Source organism: Hylobates moloch, unplaced genomic scaffold (assembly GCF_009828535.3).
Source record: "Hylobates moloch isolate HMO894 unplaced genomic scaffold, HMol_V3 SCAFFOLD_1, whole genome shotgun sequence".
NCBI lineage: Eukaryota > Metazoa > Chordata > Mammalia > Primates > Hylobatidae > Hylobates > Hylobates moloch.
In genome coordinates, this window is record NW_026652276.1 from 34,893,622 (window position 1) to 34,919,118 (window position 25,497).

The 25,497-nt window shown below is 40.8% G+C and overlaps 1 protein-coding gene across 7 annotated transcripts in view; it reads left to right on the forward strand.

The window, feature by feature from the left end:
• The window catches only part of KLF7 (KLF transcription factor 7), a 94,824-nt gene that overhangs the window by 52,700 nt on the left and 16,627 nt on the right, over positions 1–25,497 (forward strand). The gene's annotated exons all lie outside the window — the stretch shown is intronic.

The window sequence follows — 25,497 nt, forward strand, 5'->3', positions numbered from 1 at the left end:
GTTGCTTGGTTATGAACTTATAACATGGTGTTTGGAATCCCCTTACTATGGGATATGCAACATCCTTTGCCTGTACTGAACTTCTGTTGCAGAAAGGAAATAATGATCCCTCATATTGAATTCTCAGTTGGTCATGAGCCTGTTGAAACTAGTATTGGTATTTTAAAAAGAGCAACAAAAGATACATCTCCCTTCCTTGATATGGGTAATAAGACATTTTATGTTCCTAGTGTTCAGGAGAGAATGTCAGAAAATCAATATGAATAAATTCAAGTACACAGAGGATTCACCCTATTTAAAAATGTAATGTGTGGCAAAATGACAGTATGTATTAAATTTTTTTGTTTCACTTGCACGTAAATATTACCGTTTAGAAAAGGTACCATCGGCTACTTAAAAATTTAGTCAGAGGGCAATTTGCTGGCTTTTTGTTTTTTTCATTCTTTGTTGTTGTTTAGTGTCTCAAGGCTTACAACTAAACTGAATTTGAAACTAAATACTGTCATTACAGAAGATTTTTCCTGAGTTCTTCCAATTTCTCTGGGGATAAAATAATGGTCGCTGGAAGCAGTGGAGAAACAGTAATTAGGGCAAATAGTAATACTGTGCGTGATTGAGAAAAATGTGAGAAGGGGAGGGGGAAAATGCAACAGACAGACTTGTACGTCTTGTTACTAGGAAACCACATCAGCATTAAATACAGTGTGCTAATTGGCTATCCTGTTTCTTCCTGGGTACCAGCCTGGGCCTGCTACACAGCTGTTTCTGCTCTTTCTGGTTGCTAGGTAACTGCATCATTTCCCCCCCACCCCCCACCCCACTTTGTATTCTGGAGGGTAATTGGCTACTTCTGCTCCTGGTGTTGCTGCTGGGTACCAGTCTGGGCCTGCTGCTCTGCTGTTTTCCAGAGGGATTTAGTCAGGGGGGAGGGGAGGAAAAGGGAGAGGAAGATACGCTGGCAATTAATGGAGCATAAGTGCAAATTCTACACATTGTCTGGCACCTGCGGCCCCTCAGCCTGCCTTCTCAACTAAATCCTTTAGCTATGGAAACACATTAAAGTCTTGAAGTCTTGGCATACCTTATAAATATAGTTTAAAGGAAACAAGACATTGAAGACATCACTTAAATGACAGCTTTGGTCTTCTTCAGGAAAAAAAACTGGCAAAATATTATATACCTGTATTTTGATATGAGTAGTAATAGAATTTGTGCAGATATTAAAAATACTTTATAACAAGACAGCATCTTTAACATCTTAAGGATAGTGCCACCTTATTTCTTAAACAGACCAAATTATTCTGTAGCCATTCTTCTTGATATCAGATATAAAGTAGGAAATAGAATGGACTAAACGCATTATGGGATTTTCCCGACTGTATTATTATGAAGGAGTAAAGGGAGGCTTCTAGGCCCTTGACTTTCCTATTATGGGTTTTATTCCTTTGATGTGCACAGCACGTGCCCGGGTGCTTTTCACTGGGACATTGCATTTACGTGGCAACAACACATTTTGCACCATAGCTGCTTTCCTGGTGGCAGATGAACAAATGTGATGCAAAATCTAAAATCAATTTTGTGATTTAAAAAACAAGTAAAAAGGTAATTACTTTATATATTGTTGTCCTCTCTTGTTGAAGTAGAAGTTGCCATTTCATCATTATTGAAATTCTCACTGGAAGTGTGATAAGGAAGATTCTTTAGAAGTGAAGTGATGCTCCAAGGAGATTTCACTTTAAATGGTTGAGAAAGTGTATGTAAATTGGGGCCCCTTGAAGAGGCAGCTTTATTCCCTTGGGAAGGAGCTGTTTTATTGAGAAAACTCAGAGTATGTTGTGTGACTGTGCACAGAAATAGTTAGCAAAGGCAACTCTTATTTGACACTAATGACTGTTACTGGTTTCCCATACTAATGAGATCCACCATACCCTATCACAATTGAAGCAGGAGGAGGCCTAGGCTGAGCTACAAGCCCTTCCACCATAAGATAAATTCAGGCTTTATGGAATCATTTCTACTTAAAGTACCCCTAACATAGGCAGAAGGCCTCCAGCTACGCTAGGTGATTGCGAGAAGATCGCAGTGTTAACACCTATCTAAAGGAAACCAGCTAACCGTTAGTAGTGTTCAAATTGCAAAAGAAAATCTTGTTATCAAAGAAAAACTTACAGAAAGGTATAATATTATTTCTGCTATCTCTATTAAAAGGACCAGTTGTTAATCACTCAAAAGCATTTGCCCATTAAATGAATTAGCCATTTACTTATGAAGAACCATCAGAAGTCAGAATATCCCTTTGTCACTTGACAAGTTTTATATTCTGACTTTGAGAGGGTGGTGGTTTTGTTTGAGTATTTCATCTTTGTTGACAGCAGACTGTCAGAATAACAACTTTGCAAGTATATTATGGGTTGTCCCTATTTGACTTAAGCAGGATACAGATTGAAAAGTTCAAAAAAGTCTGGGGAGTTTGTCTTACCCAACCCTCTTCACCGGTTTGTCTTACCCAACCCTCTTCACCGGTTGATTGGATGTGGTTATACAGCCTCACTGTGCCTCTGGCAAGACCCTGGAAACCCAAGGCAGGGGTCTTTGAAGGCGAAAGTGGTCATGGTTACTAACCCAGTGATAAATGAACATCAGTGCATACTTCTGAGCTTCCTCTCATTGTACTATTCTGGGAGAGCAAATCTTTTTTCTTTTGATGTCTCCATGTTTAAAGCAATAGTGAGAGTGCAGGCATACAAGCAAGCATGCTTTGGGGAATGAAGAAAGGAGATATTCCATGGAGCTGCTTCAACCCCTGGTTCTCCTCAGTCCTGAAAACCTGCTTTGCTAATTCTCATGGCCACACAAAACTGCTATCTTTGACATCAAGCAAGCCGGTTGACAAAATTTTAAAGGACGAATCTGATGGCTGCTAGTCCTCCAGCAGGGCTGCTGCTAAGCCATAATATGCTTTTGTGTGAATTAGAAAAAGGTACCCTTTGCATGGGGCAGCTTCCCTGTGCTTGAGGAGCAGAGCCAGATTCAGCCCCTCTCAGCCTGTAGCTGGACACCCTGTGCTCAAAACCTTATGTGGCCTGTGTGCACTGGGAGAGCATTCCACACAGATGGGCCTTCCCTGAACTTTTAAGAACTTCTGAGGCTAAGAAGGGCATAGCAGGAATGGGAGAGTCACACAATGGTTCAAGGAGGGTATTGGGACATCCTGTCAATGTCTGAAGAGGCCATTAAGTGTGACAGCAAATCTTTTGGTCTAGCCACTCTCCCCAAATGTGAGATCATTAGTTGCCTAATGTGGTGGTTCTCAACCAGGGGAGATTTTGTCCCTCAGGGAACATTTAGCAATGTCTGGAGACATTTTTCATGGTCATATCTGGGGTTGGGGGTATGCTACTGGCATCTGGGAAGTAGAGGGCAGGGATACTGCTAAGTATCCTACAATGCCCAGGACAACTTCCACAGCAAAGGATCACGTGGGCCCAAGAGTCAACAGTGCCAAGGTTGAGAAACCCTGGCCTAATGCAACCTTAGCTGTCTTCTTCTCTGTAGGTTGCTCTGAACCACTTGCAAAATATTTCCTAATCTTTTTAAGATGACCCACCCACCAGGTCTTGCCTTCTTCCCTTTTATGATCTTTAACAATATTGACGAAATGAAAATATTGCATTATTTATTATTTCTGTCAGGACTTAGATGATGTGCCGCTTTTCCCCTTATGATAAGAAAGAAATCTCCCTACTTCCACTAAATGCTTAACCTTCTAGATTGAAGATTCGTGATTGTGACTCTTCCTGAGCCTCATGCCCTCCCCTTTTGCAGAAGGCTCCTGACCTGTAATAATTTGAGATTTTGGTGAGGCAGAGGTTTGATCACATCAGCTGCCAGGCTGGTATGTGGGAGGGAGGTGCTTTGCCAGGAAATGGGCCTAGCTGACCAGGCGCTGAAGAGCCACACCGTCATATGGTATTGTCATTCTCCCCCTGGGTACAGTGGCCTTGCTGAAATGTAACAGTTGCTTCCTCGTTACCAAAAAGAAGATTAACTGTTAGTGAAGAAATAAGAGTGATGTGTTTTCCATGGGAAAATAAAACTTGTATTGGGAAAACTGTATATTGTGCTGGTATTTGCTACCTCAGTACATTTCCTGCTATTCACTGTTCTGGTTCGCACCAGCACCATGAGGAGCATACTGGAAGCTTTTTGAGTTCTTAGGGAGAAAGGTGCTATTTCAGGTAAAAGGATTTAAATTGCCTTATCTAATGGACACATACTTTATGTCTGCATTTTGTCAGGAGCTGTGAATTATGCATTGGCCCTTTCAGCTACATTCAAATGCATAGAAAATAACATTGTCAGACATGTCATCCCCAGATACAATGGACAATATGCTATTATAATTGTATGGCCTTGTCCTTGCTGTTTGGAGCTAATACTGCTGACTTTATTCCTTTCATACATGTGAATGTGGCTGTAGGGAGTACGTGACATCTGTGGCTTTTACATATATTAGCTTATCCGTTGCCACTTGAAGAGATTGCCATTAGTGAGCTGGCCTTGTGGGGTCATGCTAAGTGCCATGTTTTGGATCACAGTTGTTATTGGACCTTAGTTTTAGACCCAGTAGGGAATTAGTAATATTATCTTGATGACCTGAAGATGCAGTGGGTTACTTAGTCAGCTTCCCAGAGCAGATGTGCTAAAGAAAGGGTAAGCTGAGGCATTCCTACTCAGATCAGCTTTGGGAGTAAGAAGGCAATTGGGTACCAAGCCTGGGAATGGCTGCTTCTATGTTAGTGCATTACCCAAGTAAGCAATAATAATATCACTTGTATTGATCTTTACAGTTGCCAAGTGTTTCACATACATCCTTCCATTTAACCTTCACTTACCGATGGGGTAAGTCTTTTCATTATACCCATTGTACAAATAAGGGAACTGAGGCTCAAAGAATCATTTTTCAAAGGTTTCACTGCTGAACCATCACAGAGCCTGCCCTACTCTGTTTTTCCTTTAGAGATCAGTTATTTCTTTTGGGGGCCTAAGTTGAAACAATATAAATGAATTCAGTTTTGCTTATGGTTCAGAAAAATAAATGGCTTACTATTTGTTGTTATTTTACTTGTTCAGTATAACTACTAATTCAGAATAGCTAAGAAAACTGAGTGATTATCTTGTATATTCCTACATTCTGTCTACTTTGGTTGAACTTAAGAATCCTTGATCTTAGTGTTCCCCTATTTTAAGAAAGAAAGCTGGTTTTGAAGATGCAAACAAATGCAAGGTATTGATTTTTGAAGTGATATCTCAGTACTACTGCATTTGCATATTTTAGATAATTCTTGATGAGAAATAGCAAATAGAAACTTTTCTCTGAACCTCTTGAAAGAATGCGTCTTAGCAATCCTCTTTATTACTAAGCTGGAAAACCCAAATGGAGATGCCTTAAAGAATTCAAAGGAAGCTATGGATGGGTAGATCTTGGTATGTGAGTTGTAGGCTCCTCTCAGTTACACCAGAGCTTTGCTAGGTGAGGTTGAAGAAATGATTTCTGTGCCTTTATTTTTGTTTGTATGGTAAGTGTGGAATTCAGGATAATTTTATCTTTGTTTTTGCCCAGTTATTTGAGGATATTTATAATGGGTTAGAAGTCTTAAGAATAAAAACCCTTGGTAAATATAGGAATTGTAAGTCTATTCATGGGCAAAGATCCCAGGTTATGATTTTGCTTGATATGTGCAGCAGTCTCTCTTCTGAATTCAGAAAAGCACACAGTGAAGAAGAATAGCTGCTTTCTAGCATTCTGCCAAAAGGATCTACAGGAACCTCAGAGTGATGGGCACTTATATTATATCCAGAGATCTGAGGAGAGAAAAGGTATTAACACCAAAAGACAAATTCCTGGAAGGCTGAAGGAATAACACACATTGCCCCTGAGGGCTCCACTCTTTTGAGGATTGTTTGTCTGTAGATATTTTTGTGTGTGATCCTGTGTTCCCATACATCTTTGTATTTTCAAACTTCCCCTTTTTTTATTTCATTCTACCTGCCATGGAAATAACCTTAATAAATCGTTAGAATTGGCAGGCCCCCCCAACCCAATTTGTTTTTTTTTGTTTTTTTTTTTTTTTGAGACGGAGTCTCGCTCTGTCGCCCAGGCTGGAGTGTAGTGGCGCTATGTCGGCTCACTGCAAGCTCCGCCTCCCGGGGTCACGCCATTCTCCTGCCTCAGCCTCTCCGAGTAGCTGGGACTACAGGCGCCCGCCACCACGCCCGGCTAATTTTTTGTATTTTTAGTAGAGACGGGGTTTCACCGTGGTCTTGATCTCCTGACCTCGTGATCCGCCCGCCTCGGCCTCCCAGAGTGCTGGGATTACAAGCGTGAGCCACCGCGCCCGGCCGCCCCCCAACCCAATTTGATAATAGCCTTTTCCTTGCTGACAGTTGGCTACTAAGCATTTAGAATGCTTTCGAACCCAGCTGTGTATCTTTCTCCCCCCTCTCACGGTTAGATGTTAAAGTTTGTCTTGTTTTGTTTTGTTTTGTTTTTGTGGTTTTCCTGGTGTGCATCTTATCCAAAAGGAATAGTTAATGAGCAAAGCCAGAAAGAATCCTTTGCAGCCAGGGAAAACTTTTCATACATCCTTCCCACTCCTGTCATTGTATGAGCTACAAGGACCATAGGTACAAAGCTTGTGGGATCAATTACCACAAGCTCACTGTTAAGCATTTTTAAAAAAATCTGTTGCAAGAAGAGTAAAGCAATAATTAAAATTAACTGAACAGCTTTTGCTCTATTGAGGCGTTAAATCTTCGTGTAAACACAATCACATTGTGCAAACATAGGTCTTTTTAGTTGGGTGATTTAGACAGCGAACCCACTGAAGTTTTGAGGTCTCTGGGTCAAGGGCCCATTTCGACACAGTTTGAGAGGTCACCTGCTCTTTTGTGTCTGTGTTCTGCAGAGAGAACTGTGAGCTGGTATGGTTCCTTGCCCACCGCAGCACAAAGAAGAGCCGGCTGGCATTTGGCAGATAGCGGTCTGTGACGAGGGGGAAGGAAATTGCACACAAAGCAAGACGGCTGCACACAGGAGCTGGTGGGGAGTGCTTAGGAACCTCTGGGGCCCAGGCAATGATGTGGCTTGAAGGTGGAGAAAACAGCAGTTATAAAATATAAATGTGTTTATTATTACACTGGGCCTATGCTATATAATTTTACATACACTCATATTTGTGATTTACGGCCACAGCTCCATATGGAGGAGAAGCTTGCTAATTTCCCCAAATTGATAGGGATGCTGCTGAAGATGATCAGATTGGTAGGAGCAGTAGCTGAGAAAAAGTGGCTCCTAAAACAAAAAAGATTGGGGTGGGGGAACTGCTGTGTCAGAGGCATCCTTTGTTCATTTATTTTGATAAGCAGAGCTTGCCTTTAATTATTCATGATAATGCTTGCCCTGGAAGGAGCAGGCCTCCGATGCCACAGCAGCTGTGGGGGTGCTGTTTGGTTCTCTGTGCAGTTAACACCGAATCAACCCACCTAGCCTTTCTTGAGATTTGTCATGCTTTCACCTGTGAGAGGTGAGATGCCCTGAAGTTTTGTTTACACGTGATATCCCTTCCTGGGGGCAGGTATTGACGTGGCTGGAGTGGAAGAGAAAGCCTGAATGATAACAGCCATTTCATGAAATCCTTACAAGGTAGGTGGTGATTTTCCCATTTTAGGCATGAGAACATGGAAGCCTAGAAGATCCCAATAGTAGACACGCCCAGCTTATAAGTGACCAAGCTGGCTTTCGAGTCTGAGTCTGACTCCAAAACCTGTCCCCTGCAGCATTACGCAGGCATTTCCTAGAGAAAAGGCCAAGAAAGGGGCAGTGGAGCAGACCCCACCCTTCTTCCACCCCAGTCCATCCCACTCTCTGTGCTTTCAGCCTATTTCCCGGTCTTAGCATCCATTACCATCATTTCCGACAGCTTTCCAAAGTGTTTCTTGACTTGGCAAAATCTTGAGGCACTTCTTCTGGGAGCTCTTCAGAAGGAAAGCACTTTGGAACAGCATGCACGAGTTCCAAAGTCCCCAGAACATGTATGATTCATGCCTCTTGCAGGGGAACTTCATGGAGAAAGGCTGTTGGGACCCTAGGATACTTGATTGACCATTTTTTTTCATAGATACATAAATACCAGAGGATGAATGCTGAATGGCCCATCCACTCAGCTCATAGCAAAACCCTGGGAGGCATCCCTGATAGATGTCCTTTCAATCAATTTTTTTTTCATCTCATGGGCACTGCTTTCTAAATATGTTTTACATTTGTTTGCTTTTCTCCATCTCTGCTGTAATAAGCAGAGTCATTTGTGTTTCAGGCACTATCTTCATTCTCCTGGGCAGTTGTAGAACCTCCTAGAAGTTGTAGAACTCTCCCCACATTGGCTCATTGCCTTTGGCAGCCCATTCTCCATTTTGTAGCCAGAGTAATGTTTTAAAGTTCAATTCTGATCATGTTATGCCTCCGTTTAAAAGCTCACAATGGCTGCCATTGTTCTTAAAGTACAAATTCTTGAACATGATCTCTTAAGACTGCTTTCCAATAGAAATGTAATGTGAGCCACATATATAATTTTATATTTTCTAGCATGCACATTTAAAAAGTAATTAACCATACTAATTAGTTCTAATACTGTATTTTATTTAGCTCAATATATCCAAAACATTATCATTTCAACATGTAAATAATTGATAAACAATTATTAATGAGCTATTTTACATTTCTTTATCTCTTTCTTCTATTGGAAAGCCTTCAAAATCTGGTGCATATTTTACACTTAGAACACATTCAGTTCAGAGTGCTCACATTTTGGGTACTCAGTAGCCACCTGTGCTAGGGTGTAGGAGACTGGATTGTGCAGGTCTGTTTAAGTCCTCTCACAGTCTGGCCACTGCCTGTTCTCTCAGTCCCTGCAGAGCACACAAACTGATACTCCTCTTTGATCAGCTTCTTGGTGAGGTGTGGGAGAGAATGTAGCAGAGGGATGAGAGGACCTCACCCCTGCTAATGAACTGGAGGAAACAGCCCAACATGGAGCCATCCACATTGTACCCTTCTGCAGGGCTTTCTGGCACAGCAAATAGGATGGACTGTGATGGAAGAAGGGTGGGGTCTTTTGCTTCTGTGTCCCTTTCTTGGCTTCTAGAAAACCCCAGCATGATGCTGCAGGAGAACAGGCTTTGGAGTCAGACCCAGACTTAAAAGTCAGCTCAGCCACTTATTAGCTAGGTGTCTATCCCTGGGCTTCCATGTTCCCCTCCCTAAGATGGAAACATCACCTACCTCGCAAGCCTTCTGTGAAATAGCACAGGTAAAGCACCATCGGGCTGCCTGATATGTAAAGAACATGCCAGGAACAGGGATGTTATTACCTGGTGTTTCTCCTTCACTCCAGCCCAGTCAGTACCTACCCCTCAGAAAGGGGCGGCAGGTAGAAATGAAGCTTCAGCTCATCTTACGCTGAGGTGTGGGTTAAGAATGAAATCCTTGCTTTGCTGTTGGCCTTGGGGGTTTCCATTTTTGGTTTATGTAGAACTTGTTAAGTGACACAGATTTTTTTGAGAAGGTAAGGGAATGAAATGAAAAAAATGCTGGTAAAGTTAATATGAGGTATTCTCTGAAAAAAAATTTTTCTACCCACACTAAGGTCTAGTAGTCAGTAGTACCGTTCTGTGAGCTGAAAATGAGACCATGGGTTCTAGGGGAGAGCAGATGAGTTGTAGTTTGCACTCCTGGCTTCATGTCTCAGTAGATTCGATTGCTTTGCTTATTCATTTTTAAAAAGTTAGAACAGCTATTATATAGGTGCATCTAAATAGTTCTGACATTCTTTCCAATTGAAACATTGTTTTATCAGAAAATATTTCCAAAGGGAATATGAGCATTGATTCCACTTCCATTGTTGCTGCTTATATAAAAGGCAGAGTGAGGTAGTGGTTAAGCATGTGGATTCTGAAGGTAAGATGGCCTGAGTTTGTCTTGACTGTACCACATGTAAGTTGGGTGAACTTGGGGAACAGCTTTATTTCTCCAACCCTCTATTTCCTCATCTAGAAAATGGGGAGGGATAATAGCATGGGGGCTGTTGAGAGAATTAGAGGACAGAATATACATAAAGCCCTTAGGTTCTGTAGTGCCCAGCATATAGTGAGGGCCCAGTAAATATTAGCCAACAGCTAATTTTACTTGGATTTAAAAAACCCTATCACCCATTGAAGGTGGGTGGAATTGGACCACAAGTCTTGGCTGATGTTGATTATTTGAGGTGTTTTCTCTACAGAGATGCATGTGTTGTCTAGTTTGTTACGTATAACATTTTGTACCTTTCCCCTACACTTAGTTTTCTACTATATGTATATCTACACGAGGAAGGAAAATATAGACATTTCATCAGAGATTGATTCTGCCACTCACATATTCGTATATCTAATAGAAAAAGCCAAATATATCTCAGCAGATGAGATATGAGATGTAGTAAGATGTGCACCATATTTTAGTAGTATATGGGCTTTGGGCAGTTTCTCTCCATATGGTATTGAGTTTGTACTGTTTGGTTAAAACCCTTTGGCGTTCTAATCAATGCCACATTTAAGTTGAGGAGTTGGGGCTTGAGGTCTTGTCTTGGATGGTTGAATGAAACACCGGCCTCTGGAGGTGGTCTGCTCCTAACATCTCAAACTGATCTCTAACCATCTTAGCTAGAATCAGGTGATTGCAGGCTCTTTATTCACCAGAAAGGTATATTCAGGTACTGGGTGTTAATATGAGCCATGTTGCATAAAGAAGGATTTTTGGATAAAATATTTTAATAATTGCCCTGCCTGTGTGGTGCTTTGCAGCATATGAAGCATCTGCACAGAAATCATCTCTCTTCACATTTCACAATAATCCTGTGAGGGCTATGCCAAAGAAGGGATTAGCTCTATTTTGCAGAGGAGGAAAGTGAGACTTACAGAGTAGGTAACTTTCCTGAGGGCACATCATAAGTGGTAACAGCCAGGACTAGAGCACAGGTCTCCTGATGGTGAGTTGTGTGTGTGTGTGTCTGTTTTGCAGTAAACTGTACTTGTACACATGGGGCAACATCTCCAGAACTCTGACAACCTTTCTGGAGAAAAGAAGCGAGATTTCCTTTGTTCATGTATCTTATGCTTTGAATTAATTAGATCCTAAATGAAGCTTTTGTGACAAAGACCCAAGCTAACAGGAGCTTAAAGATGTAAGATTTCTTTTTCTCTTTAATATAAAGTCTGCACTGAGAACTGTCAGAAGCCCAAACTCCTTTCATTCTGTTGGTCACCCATCCCTAGGGTTTCCATTTCTGAGGTATTGCTCAGGTCCCTGCAATTCAAGATGGCTGCCACCAGGCCTGCTTTCCAGGAATCTAGTTTTCATGCAGATATTTCGAAAGTGAAAAGGGGAGGGGATGTCCCTACTTTTAAAAGTACAGCTTGATTGGCCGTAATGGCTCACACTTGTAATCCCAGCAGTTTGGGAGGCCAAGACATGTGTATCACCTGAGGTCAGGAGTTTGAGACCAGCCTGGTCAACATAGTGAAACCCTGTCTCTACTAAAAATACAAAAATTATCTGGGTGTGGTGGCGGGCACCTGTAATCCCAGCTACTCAGGAGGCTGAGGCAGGAGAATCACTTGAACCAAGGAGGGGAGGTTGCAGTGAGCTGAGATAATGCCACTGCACTCCAACCTGGGTGACAGAGCAAGACTCTGTCTCAAAAATAAATAAATGAAAGTACAGCTTGACATTGCACTTGCCACTTCCACTCACGTCTCATCAGCCAGAACTTGGTCATATGTCAACAAGCAATTGCAAAGGAGTTTGGAAATACAGTCTTTATTCTGGGTGGCCATAAGCTGAACAAAAACCTAGGGATACTCTTACCTAGGGATAAGGGGAGAATGAATATAGAGGACAACTGGCAGTTGCTGCTATGCTTTTAGTCTTAATAATCCTTTTTAAAAAGCCTTTAATGCAGACATTTTAACAGAAAACTCTTGAGTTCTGAAATTCTAAATGTATGAAATGATAAGGGTAACATCCTAGTACATTGTAGTTTGTGGCATATTGCAAGATCAAAATAATTGCATGAAAACTAGGTTTCTGTGGAGTGGCTTAAGTTCTGAATGGAAACATAATTTACATTTTGCATTTCATGAGAATATTACATTACTGGAGTAATATTAAGTGACTGGGAAATTAATAACTTAAGCACAAAAGCGTATGGAGTCAAATTAACTGCATCTTAATATTTCTTGCACCTCTTTTTCCCCCTTCCGAAGTATAAAGTCACATTACATTGACATTTTCCTCCCAGAATGCCTTCATTCTTCAGTAGAAGAATGAAGAGAAAGTATTTTGTAGCTGTGAGTTTAGTAAAGACAAAAATTAAGGCTGTTTGAGGTTAGAGGTATATAGGATGACAGATTGTGGGGGGGTGTTTCTACATATGTGGGTGTCAATATGTTTGTGCTGTTGTTTGCAGATTGGGGGGGAGGGCAGGGTGTGTGTGTGTGTGTGTGTGTGAATGTGAATGTAGATTTCACGGGTGGTTTCAGTCATTGTGTTTTCTTCCTAATGATTCCTATTAGGGAGCAGCAGAAAGAAGATGTAGGAAGATCTAGGTAGCTGCTTAAAGGAAGGTTTGGAGATGGACCAGTAGTATATGGGTATGTTCATTCAGCCAGGTTAATTGAGGGTCTTTGACATGTGTCCAGCATTCTAAGTCTTGGGAATACTAAGGTGAATAAGCCTGGCCTCTGCCCTTAAAGGGACCATTTGGTTTTGTGGAGCTACATAGAATGTAACCAGTTTACTCAAACAATATGATAGTCTCTTCTAGAGGAAGTTAGGTGAGCAGAAGAAAGGAGTGCCCAACTCTATCAGAGTCCATCTAGAGCCACTTCCCACAGGATATGCTTTGGAAGTACTAGGACCACACATTGTGCCAGGCCCTGAGGGCACAACTATGCACAGATGTGAGGTCTGGCCTCAAGCGAGTCAGTCTCTTGAGGGGATAGTTCGTCATCAAGATTCCTCAGGGTTTGGCATTACCACCTCTTCAGTCCATTCTTAAGGGTCCTCCTCACATACTTACCCTTGACCTCAGGATGATAAACCACTATCTCTTATCTCTGGGCCTTTGTGCATGCTGTTCCTTCTCCAGGAAATACTTATTGCCCTTGTCCTTGGTGTCCTTCAAGTTTCAGGAAGGCTGATCGTCTCTGGGACACCTGCCGTAATAGTCCTACCAAGTCTTAGGGATTTTCTGTTTCACATGTCCACGTTACACACATCTGTCAAACACATTGAGTCTCATGTTCTTTGTATGTATGCGTGGTGCTTTCCTAACTGGGAGCTGCTCTAACGTGAAGAGCCTTTCCATTTAGCTTTAATCTCTAGCAGTGTCATTGGTTGGCATATATTAGAACCAACAATTAATGCTGGTTGAATCTAACTTGTCACACTGAAGAGACTGTTTCTTTCATTGCCAGTGAGTTAGACCAGAAGTCTAAGTATTTGACTTTTCCTGTTTACCCATGGACAGAGATGAAGTGTTTCGGAGATAATGCATGTTAGGGTTTATGAATCTGGAAGGTAAGGTGGTAACAAAGCTTTTCGTGCTGTTGGATTTTGATGGTCTGATGTCTCAGTTAGCAAACATTGTATTGAGTGCATGTTACAGTGTGTCTGAGCCTGTGCTAGACTTTGTGCCTGATTACAAAGAGGCCAATGAGAAAGTTTCTAGCCCAGTGCCTGGACATACACTAGATACTTAATCAGCATTTATTCCACTGGGGGTATAAGGTGTCCTTGTTTTAAAAGCACTTTTCATTTAATGTGTGTGAGGAGAAGCAGGGCAAGGGACCAAGGCATAAAAAGATAAATATCTACAGGAAATAGTAAATAACTGGCCAAAGAGTAAAAACTTAGATAAAGGTATAGTTTTCTGAGGAAGAGAAATCCTTGCGGATGGGGTGACATGTGGAGAATAGGCACATTCTGAGCAGGGGACATCCCAGCAAGTGAGAAAGGCTTGGGCGGGAGTTGGGGAGCGGGGGCTGTCTAGGGATGTTGGAGACTGGAGGGTTATGTAAGAAGTGATGGGTGATAAGGTAGAAAAATAAGTGACATGGTTTTGTGTACATCTTTTCCTGAGTACATAGGCAGTGGTATGTGAAGAGCATCTATCCTAGATTATTATGTGTCAAAACAAACAAATGAAAATTTTTTGGGGGGGTTACTCTTTTCTTAGGCTTTATATTTGAGTAAGGTACATATTTGGGTTGCTTTAGCTAATGGGGAAATTTAGTCTCTAAAAAAATGTTTAATCATCTTGGAAGAGAATTATGTAGACATATTGATGTTTTAAATCCTCACTGATTTGATATTTGCCTCTAAAAAGCTCTAGAAAACTGGATTAATATCTATTCAACATGAATGGTAGCTGGTCCAGGGAGGGCCCTTCTCTCCATGATCTGGATATAAATTATCTAATTTGGGCTCTTCTTTTTTTGAGACATGGGTCTCGCTCTGTCATCCAGGCTAGAGTGCAGTGGTGCAACCACAGCTTGCTGCTTACTGCAGCCTCGGCCTCCCCTGCTCAAGTGATCCTCTCACCTCAGTCTCCCAAGTAGCTGGGACTACAGGCGTGCACCACCATGCCTGGCTAATTTTTTAATTTTTTGTAGAGACAGGGACCTACCACATTGCCTAGGCTGGTCTCAAACTCCTGGGCTCAGGTAATCTGCCTGCTTTGGCCTCCCAAAGTGCTGAGATTACAGGTGTGAGCCACCACATCTGATCTCATTTGGGCTTCTTGAAGATTGATAAAATTGCCTTTTTTTTTTTAAGTTTAGAGAAAATTACCATATGAGCTAGTGATATGGTTAAGCTACTTCTCTACCATCTGCATTTATATAATCAAGGAATATCAATTTTTGTTATCATTAGCTTAATTAAAACAAATTTAGGATGCTGAAGCCACTTACTTTATAGCTTCCAGAAGCAGATCTTAGGTGGTTTTTGGATTATCCTTTCTTGTGTTTTTTTTTTAATACCGTTGATCTATCTCTTTTCGTGTATATATATATATATATGCACACATATATATATATATATATATCTCACATATGTAGCAGAAAGTTAACTTTTATCCAAATAGTAAATGATTTAGGTGTATATTTTCTAAATTTTTGGTTAGCAAAAAAGCAAAATTTAGTGTATCCAGGAAAGTAAATTAGACATTGTCAACTAATGTGATATGTACCGATGGGTGACCACCATGGGTCCCTGATCTGATAAGGCCTAGTTTAGTCTCCCCTCCCCACCTGTCCTGGCCCTCCATGTCCCTGCATTTTCTGTGGTTTGCAGACACACAGTCCTCTCACCTGCCCTCAGGCTTCCCAAAAGCCTCCCCAGTAGGGTGTTTTGCAGACCTACCCTCCCTCAAAGCTGTGTGTTCTCCGAGTATCTTTTTCTTACTATGAACCTCCTTGCAAGAAAAATGAATTCCTTGGCTATACTCACTAGGAGTTGTACACCTGTTGCCAACCTCTGGAATTGACTGGATTTTTAGGGGAAGTTTCCTTTTCTATGTTGGTTTACTTCTACAGGGTGTACTTCTGATTTAGTGGTATCACTTTCAGAGTGATGCCTTGACATTACCCATGCTTGGAACATGTCATTTGGAGTAAAAGTGAATTTTTTTCTCTTCATTCTGAAAATCTTTTAAGGTGATTCAAAAATTAATAGTTTGGGAATAGACACAGTGGCTCGCTCACACCTGTAATCCTAGTGCTTTGGGAGGCTGAGGTGGGAAGAGCACTTCAGGCCAGGAGTTCAAGACTGGCCTGTGCAGCATTGGGAGGCATCGTCTCTACAAAAAAAAAAAAAAAAAAATTAGCCAGGTATGGTGGCACCAGAGCCTGTAGTCTCAGCTACTTTGGGAGGCTACTTTGGGAGGCTGAACTCAGGAGTTCAAAGTTGCAGTGAGTTGTAATTGCACCCCTGCACTCCAGTCTGGGCAACAGAGGAGACTCTGTCTCTAAGGAAAATAATAATAATAATAATAATAATAAGAATAAGAATAAGAATAACTTGGTCATTGTAGTAAGAGTCTGTTCCTGTATATGTCCTCTGCAGTATGGTGATCTTTACATTTGAAAACAAAAAACAAAGGTTGACTAAACGTGAGTTTAAAATTAACGTTTTTAATAATCAAATTTCTATTTAATACATCAAACTGAATTGTGAGAACTTGACTTACAGAGTGATAACATTGCTGCTAATTGGAAATAAAATGTTCTACAAATGAGTTTCAAACAAATTCACATGGTGTAGTTGTCATCTTGAAAGGGAAAGATTAATGTTTTAATAACATTTTTCTTCAAATTTAGTATATACCTAGCTTTTAACTTTATTGTAACTGGTAATCACCAAAATATATTTAAATTTCCATGATGACATTAAGTTTTATTTGGATTTAACTCCAAAAAAGCTGAGAAAAATAATTTTTGAAGTTAACCTTGAAAAAAGAATATAAACAAAGCAAAATGGAAAAAAAACGCAAGCAAATTAAACTTGTTGCTTAAAAAAAATAATAAATGTCGTTTCCCCAAATGATCATGCTTACCTGTTTCAAAACTTGAGAACATACAGCTTCAGGTATAAGTGTTGTTGAGGTCTAAATTCTTAAGTGAGTTTACAGTCTTTTGAAAATTATAGTAATATCTAAACAGTTATGAGTTTTTGTTTTGCCTTGTGTCGGGGTGGTGGGGAGCAGTGGTGTTTGTTGGCTAAACCTCTCTCAGCCCACTAGAAACTACTAGAATACTGCATACATTTTTAATTAAATAAAAAATAATTTTATGGCATTCCTTGGGTTATGAGAAACATGGTACGGTGTTTGAAAACACATGTATTGGAATAACAAATTACACATTGCAAAAGTTCTTTAATTTTCAGCAGCTAAATTTATTTCAGTGTCTGGGTTGGTAACTAATTTTCATGACCAACACAGTCTTCCTCCAACATTTCAAACAGATTCACCAAGAATCTAACACTGTCTCGAAATAAACATTTTAGAAAAAGTTAACAGTTGTTAAAAATGGCACATGACCCCAAAGGATTTCTTTAGTCCTGTGTATTTTCATGGCTGTGCTCTACGAGGCAGGTTGGGTTCCAGTTTGAGTCTTATAGAGAAGCCCTGTGCCTTTGCCCCGGACATACAGGTGACAAAGTTCTCTGTTTCCATATCTCTCACTGGCTTCCTGTGTGTCTGTAAACTCCCTGTTGATATCACCACTATGAATAGCAACTTTAATAACAAACACCATTAATAACACTTTTTATTCATTTGGGACTTTGTAACTGACCAGTCACTTTCAGGTACTAGGTTCCGTCGAATCTTCATGACTATAGGGAAGTGGGACAGTTTTTTTTTTTTAATTCCTTCCCCACACAGTTAAGAGCCATAAGTCCCTAAAGAAGTTATTAAATAGCTTTACAAGGCCACATTGCTATTATGTGGCAGAGCCAGAACTAGAATAATCTATTTTTTGATGCTGAGTTCATTTTATTTCCCCACTACAGCAGTGGTTCTTGAGGTGTGGTCTCTGGACCAGCAGCATCAGCATCATCTGGGAATTCATTAGAAATGCAGATTCTTGGGCCCTCCCCTTGTGAATCAGACCTACTGAATCAGAACCTCTCAGGGTGGGGTTCACTAACCTGTGTTTTAAACAAGCCGTTTAGTGAATTCTAATAAGTTTGAGAACCACTATGCTAGAGGACTGCTTATGGAAAGAGAGATGGATATAGGGGATGAGAACAATTTAAAGAGAAAAATTATTTTATATTTCTTAATGACACTTTTATGGGTTCTATATGTAAATAAGAATATTATCTGAGCATCTACTGTGTATAAAGTTTGTGCTAGCCACTGTGGATAAAGTGGAGAACAAGTCAAATGTGGCCCGTGTTCTCACAAAATTTACATCCTGGCCAGTGAGAGAGACTCCAAACATTCTATTAAGTTTGGGGGTGGGGTAGGGATCAGAGAAGAAGGCTTCTTTGAGCCTTTTGGTTTAATGACTCTTTCTTAAAAGCACCAAGCTGCTTCTGCTCCCAGGGCCTTGGTGTGTGCTGCTTTTTAAACCTGCAAAGCTTTCTTCCCCCTGCACCTGGTTAACTCCTCCTTCGTATCTCGGCTTAAATGTCACTTCTTCAGATTCCTGAACCCATGCACAGAGATGCTAAAAACAGATTCTGATATGCAAGGTCTGAGATGGGAAGTCGGAATCTGCATTTTTAATAAGTGCTTCAGGTGATCCTGATGCAGCAACAGGGAGAAGATCCCTCGAAACAGAGAAGGGCTGCTGTTGCGTTTGATGAGGCATTCAGGGTCTTGTACACAGCAAGGTTGATAATAATGAGAATAAAAGCCAGGGGTGGGGAGGAGAGATTCCACAAAGGTGGAGTACTTGGACTTGTTTACTGAGTCCTTCCTCCCCTAGCTTTCTCACAGTTAAAAATAACTCTAAGATTTTGAGCCTGGGAGAGTGCTTCTACCATGGGTTGGAATGTAGAAATGGGAACACTGGTATTCTAGGCTATGGGCTGAACATGGAGAAAAATACGGGAAGGATGAGCTTTTAAGCTTGAGTCGATGGGGTTTCTACATAGAAAATATATTTTAAACCAGTGCTGTCCAAAATAGAAATATATGCAAGCCACAAATGTAACTTTAAATTTTCTAGTGATCTCATTTTTTAAAAAGTTAAATGAAAGGTAAAATTAATTTTAATATGTTTTACCTAAATTAATATATCTAAAATATAATCATTTCAACATAAAATCAATATTTAAACAGTTATTAGTGAGAAATATTTTACATTCTTTTTAATACTAATTCTTTGAGATCCAGTGTGTATTGTATGTTTCCAGGGTATCTCATGCTAAATTTTCAATGGTGAAAGTTAAATGCAGTTCTACCAAAATAAGAGTGTGAAATATTTTTACACTGCTTCAATTTTTTAATCTTAATTTTAATTAAGGTTAAATTAAAAGTTCAGTTTTTTAGTTACCTCAGCAACATTTCAAGCGCTCATTGCCATGTGTAGCTAGTGGCTACTATATTGGACACAAAACACAATTGTTGTCAGCAGTTGCAGTATTCAGTTAAAATCTTTTCTCACCTCTCTCCGTATTCTGAAGTAGGAGCTGTACCTCGTTGAGGATATGGTTTAAATTTTGGATTACAGATTTTTGAACAAACATTTTAAAGTGGTGAGGAGTAAACCTAACCCAGGCCCAGTTATTGTTTTTTAGTTGTTTTAAGAATAAAAACAGGCCGGGCGCAGTGGCTCACGCCTGTAATCCCAACACTCTGGGAGGCCGAGGCGGGCGGATCACGAGGTCAGGAGATCAAGACCATCCTGGCTAACACGGTGAAACCCTGTCTCCATCAAAAATACAAAAAAATTAGCCGGGCGTGGTGGCTGGAGCCTGTAGTCCCAGCTACTCAGGAGGCTGAGGCAGGAGAATGGCGTGAACCCAGGAGGTGGAGCTTGCAGTGAGCCGAGAGCGCGCCACTGCACTCCAGCCTGGGCTACAGAGTGAGGCGCCGTCTCAAAAAAAAAAAAAAAGAATAAAAACAAATAGGGCAAATGTTTGCATGCTCTGTAAAGTGACTGGTGCACTGTGTAAACTCAGGTACTTGGACCTCGCCTTTGGGTAAGCAGTAATGGATGAATGAAAAAGCCACATGGATCATCAATGAGTACCTTTTAATTTATATAGTAGCTATTATAAGTGTTTTGGGAATTCTAGAAAAGAATTTTTATTTTCCATCAATCAGATATGCAAAAAACCTTGAAAAAAAATATTTAAGACCCAGCTGGAATTTAAGAGGGACTCTGAGTCAATTTTCCAAAGCAGATTCAGTGACTTAGCATGGGTATTTTTTAGTTGCATCACCTACACGTTGAGAAGACATTGACAAGCTATGGAGTGAAGTTTACCAGTTACTCTGTTTCCAGTGCTGAGAAAGCTTAGTGACACTTTCTCTACAATGTCTTTATTCTCCAGCTTGCTTAAATTCTCTAGTGCGACTGAGTGTGATGTGAAAGCAATTGATGGGTCTTTGCTGATTTCTTCTAGATGTACTAGGCAGCAATATTAACTCATTGCAAAGTATTCCTCATTTCCAGTTTTCTTTTCCATTTCCTGATCTGCAGAGTTTCCAAATTCTTAATCCAAGTCCTCAAGACACTAGGACCTTGACGTACCTAAATGTCTAGAACCACATTAAAAAAATAAATAAAAGGAAACAGGTAAAATTAGTCTTAACAGAAATCTAGGCAGGTCGAAATCCTAATCTCTTTAGAATTTGGATTAAGAATTTGAAATTTTGCGGATCAGGAAATGAACGCAGAACATTTGTATTAGTGAGTTTATTTTCAACAGATTTTAAACCTTGAGTGCACGATTCTGCCACGTGTTCATATTTTATGCTACACTCTCTATCTTAAAGGCAAATTTATAGCACAGTACTTTTGACATATCACTTATGCTCTCTCAAATACATCTTCAGAGATAAACATTACAAATGAGTTTCATAAAATGATGCACTTTGCTTCCCAGAGGGGATATTGCTCAGGAGGCTAGGTTCCTATGTGTGAGATTAGGTTATAGGAAGTTTTCAGGATCCTCATCTTTTAGGCTGTGGAAGATAGGGAAGAAGTAGAAGTGATACTTGATGGTAAAGGAAAACTTACCACATTTTAGTCCATGTAAAAGAAGGATGTCAGATTTAAGCAACCAAGCAAACATTTCCACTCTTAAACCAGTTTAATACCTAGAAAGTGAGGGATTGGAAATCACACAGGCTGTTCTGCCCGTCTAGGTGTACTCAGGTTTTTGTTGCAAATCAGGATGCTTTGTTAAATTCACTTAACGTATTGGACAGGATTGAGTCAAGCACTGCTTTAGTGCCGTTGGTATCAGCGCAAAATGGATGTCTGCATGAAGTTTATGCTCTGGTGAGGGAAACAGACTATAAATACACTCCAACAATATGCAATTTCATTTCTTTTTTTTAAATTTTTCTATTTTTATTTATTTATTTATTTTTTTGAGACGGAGTCTCGCTCTGTCGCCCAGGCTGGAGTGCAGTGGCGCAGTCTCGGCTCACTGCAAGTTCCGCCTCCTGGGTTCACGCCATTCTCCTGCCTCAGCCTCTCTGAGTAGCTGGGACTACAGGCGCCCGCCACCACGCCCGGCTAATTTTTTGTATTTTTTTTTAGTAGAGACGGGGTTTCACCATGGTCTCGATCTCCTGACCTCGTGATCCACCCGCCTCGGCCTCCCAAAGTGCTGGGATTACAAGCGTGAGCCACCGCGCCCGGCCGCAATTTCATTTCAAAGTAATTAAGTGCTATGGAGACAGTGACAGAATCTATTGTTTTACAGAGGATAGTGAAGGAAGTACTCAAAGAGGAGGAGACATTCAGGCAGAGACCAGAATGAAGTGAGGAAGCAAGAGTGTTCGAGGCAGAGCGAGGAGCCAGTGCAAAAGCCTCGAGGTGGGAGCCTGCAGGCAGGGCAGCAATGTGGTGAATCGGGGAGGGGAGCGCAGGAGATGATACTGGAGAGGTAGCCAGGAGCCAGATCATGTGGGCTGTACTATAGAGCCTTGCCTGGCTTTTGACTTTTTTTCTGAGAACGATAGAAAGCCATTGGAACATTCACACTTTAATTTCATCTTAACCTTTTTTGGGTGAATGTCTTTGGCAGTCTGGCAAAACCTGTGGAACCCTTTGCAGAATAATGTTTTTAAATGCATAAAATCCAGTGGATGTCAAAGAGACCATTTATATGGAAATATATAGACAAAGGCCCCCTGTAAGAGTCACTCATGCTCTGATTTACATTTTCAAAGGATTGCTTTGACTGTTGTAAGTAGAATAGACTGTAGGAGCCATGAATGGAAGCCCTAAGACCAGTGCGATGGTGGGGCTGAGAGCAAAGCTATTTTTATTTATCCTACAGGGCAGTGGCCAGAAGTAGGGTTGTGCAACACAGTCTTTTTGAAGGCAAGAAGAAATATGTATGACTTCTATTTATATTTAATTTATTCTCACTTTTAATTGGTCTATTGAGTATATATTTTATAATATCCTAATAAGACATTAGTACATCTGTGTGATTCATGAATAAGCCTACATATATCGTAGATGCATGCTCAAAAAGTATTTATGGCAGTGTTTTTTGATCAGTCAATTCTGATGATCACGATATATGGAGAGTGACCCTGTAAGAAACTAACAAAATGCCACACTGGTTTAGACCACATTTCATTTCAGATGAATTTTGTGGGAGAACGCGAGTTCTTGACATGATTTAACCTCTCTAAATGTCAGTCCTGTTTCTCAAGCACCCTCACCTCTCCTTACGAGCCCTCATCTGGCTGTAAGTCTGTTTTCACCTGATGAGACTTACTGTCATCTCTGAGGTGGCATATACTCCCCCAGGGAAACAAGTATCCTAGGGTTGTTGCCAGACAAAGTGGTTCTTAATATTCACGCTGAGATTTGGGAGGTCCTGAGGGTGTCCTCTGCCTCCAGCATTGTGAGCTGTGGGGACACAGTCTCACTGCCTCACCCATCCTCTGGGTGGTGTCCTTGCCTTCACTCGCATGCCCTTCCTGGACTGGAGTCCTGGGTTTTTAAGTCTCTCTTCCATCTATCTGTCTCACATAGACCACTCTTGAGCATTTTTGTTCACTCTAGAGGTGCAGTGAGCTGAACAGTGTGCATCATTCCAAGTGCGATACAGCATAGTATTGTGCAAGGCCATGACAGTTTCTGTTTTATACCCAGGAGAAGTATCTGGAGTGGAGGAAGGAGAGAAGGGAAAGTCAAAGAAGGGAGAGTGGAAGAGAAGAGCTGATTTTGCATGAAACCTGCTCTGGTACCACTGATGTGCAGTTTTCCTCTCTCTCATAAAGAAAGCCTTTCTTTTTTTTCTTCTATAAAGAAAGAAATTCAGCCTTTGATGAAATGAGCAGAAATCTTCAGGTAGGCTTTTAAGGATGAAAACAAATGTATCATGGCTACAGGTATGTCCACCCCCCAAGATCAAGCTGTGGCTGTTGGTGTTTAGGGAGATGCAGTCTTGGCCATGCTGGAAATACTGACAGAAGAATTTCCCTGACCTGCCTTTCCAGTAGGAATTGGTTTATAGAGGTGGGTATAGAACCTGGAAACAAGGCCAGTCTAACTCCATAATTCCTGTGTCTTAAATATAAAGTCATATTCCCAATTCTTTATATATATTTTTTCTGCTTCTCTGATTTCTGAGTTCTGCGTTCAGGCACTGCTCCTTCATTGGGCATTCTTGATTATTTTAAATTTTTTATTAGTATTTGTAGGAATGGCAACTTGTCAGTAAACTAGCCAGATGGTGGAAAAATAGCTTGATAAATCACTATAATAGTAACATGGCTAAAATATCAGGGCACAAAGGAGCCTGTCCTCAGTAATATTCTGAGTAGTGTTTGCTGCAAGCAGGAAACAATGTCAGGTGATAAGATTCAGAGCTAAGTCAAGCTATCTGCAGTTTCTCAATAGTAGACACAGCCACGAGGACGCTGAAACAGCTCCTGGGTTGGAGAGTTGGTTTGTACCAGGAAGTAACTAAGAGTCTTATCATTTTCTGGAAAAGAACTATATCCTTAATATTATTTGTCAAAATGAAACTAGTTAAGGGAATTCAGCAAGGGGAAAAGCAAACAGTTTGAAATGGGAAAAAATATCCAAAGACGTCCACTTCAGTCTTCTTCATTTTATGTGCCCTTCCTATGTCCTTCAGAATGTGGTTGCCTGTGATAGACAAGTCAGTTCGATTATGGGATTGATTCTGGGGACTAGATGTCTCTGCTTGTTGCTGCAGAATTTCATGGAATTTCCTAGGTGCCTCTAGGAAGTGTTTGGTCCCCAAGGTTCCAGGAACCTCTAGTTTTAATTACGTTTGAAGGCCTTCATGGGTGGAGGGCATTTTGAATTTCCAAAGTCTTAGGTGCCTCATTCTCCTTTTTTAGTTTGTGCCAGATTTCCCCTTGAGATAACAGAGCCTAGTGGGTGATCAGCAGCATTAAATACATGATGCTAACACATCTCGCTTGCAGGGTGCTGGGATCCCTTACTTCCCCTTCTGTGTCCTACTCATTCTGAGCAGTCCTAAGGAACACTCCCTGTTTTGGATTCATTCTCCATCAATATGCTGAGAAAATACTTAAAACTTAAAAGACTCTGTATTTCTAACATTTCCGGTACCCAGAATGTCTGTAGACTTGGCTTTCTGGAGCCATGAGCTCTGAAGGCTTTTATTGACAGCAATTTCAGGGCCTGCCTTCCTAGTAATCTCTGTGAACATAGGCAGAGGAAAGGGAGTTGAGACAGGAACTGAATACTGACTGCATGCAAGGCTGAACAAACGTTTCTTACGTACAACTGATTGAAACCTCACTATAAACTTGGGTTTATTAATAAGCTCACCCTCATTTAACAGACAAATATACTGAGTTCTAGAGTCTGGAATGAACGCAGCAAGATCCCAAGTATGCTGACTCCAAAGTTTATGTGGCACCTCCACTTGGCTACCTTTTCTTCAGCCAGCACATCTTTTCTAAACTTTTGGCTTAAAGGAGCCAGAAGGTGAACTTTTAACACTGTTCCGTGATTCATCCTCTTTTTTTCCTGGTTTCCAAAACTGAATGGGTTTCCTCCTGTGCCTCCAGCCCTCCTTCATGTCCTCTTGGTTCCCTTTAAAAGAAATGCCCGTGTTTCTCATTCCCCTTCTCTGTGGGTCTTACAGAGCAGTGGCTCACTAGGGCACCAATTTAATGAAATAAAATTTTCAAGCATGTTTGGTTTGATTCTAGGTGATACAAATAAAGAATTGTGAATGCTTTGTAGTCAGGTTTAAAGGGAAGGGGAAAGGTGGAAAGAAGAAAGTAGGTCAAGTATAGTACCTGGGTAATGTCTCCTTCAGAGCTGCCTAGTAAAGATTTAGCTTTTAAAACTGGGGAAATAATGGGACGCCATAGTACTTTGGCACCTAGGTATCCTGAAATTTTGAGTTTGGCAGTTTTTAATGTTTATTAGTTATGTGACTCTTACATGTGCCAGGCATTGTTCTAATTAATATATAATATGCATGTGTGTTGATTTATCTTCTCTAAACCCTTTGAGGTACCTGTTATTATGATCTCTAAGAAAACAGAGACACACAGAGGTTTGTTAACCTGCCCAAGGTCAGACAATTAAGGACAGAACTAGAAGCTGAGTCCAAGAAGTTTGGCTTCAAAGCTCTTAACCACATACTAACCTGCCTCTCAGTGACAGGGCTCAGTAACTCAG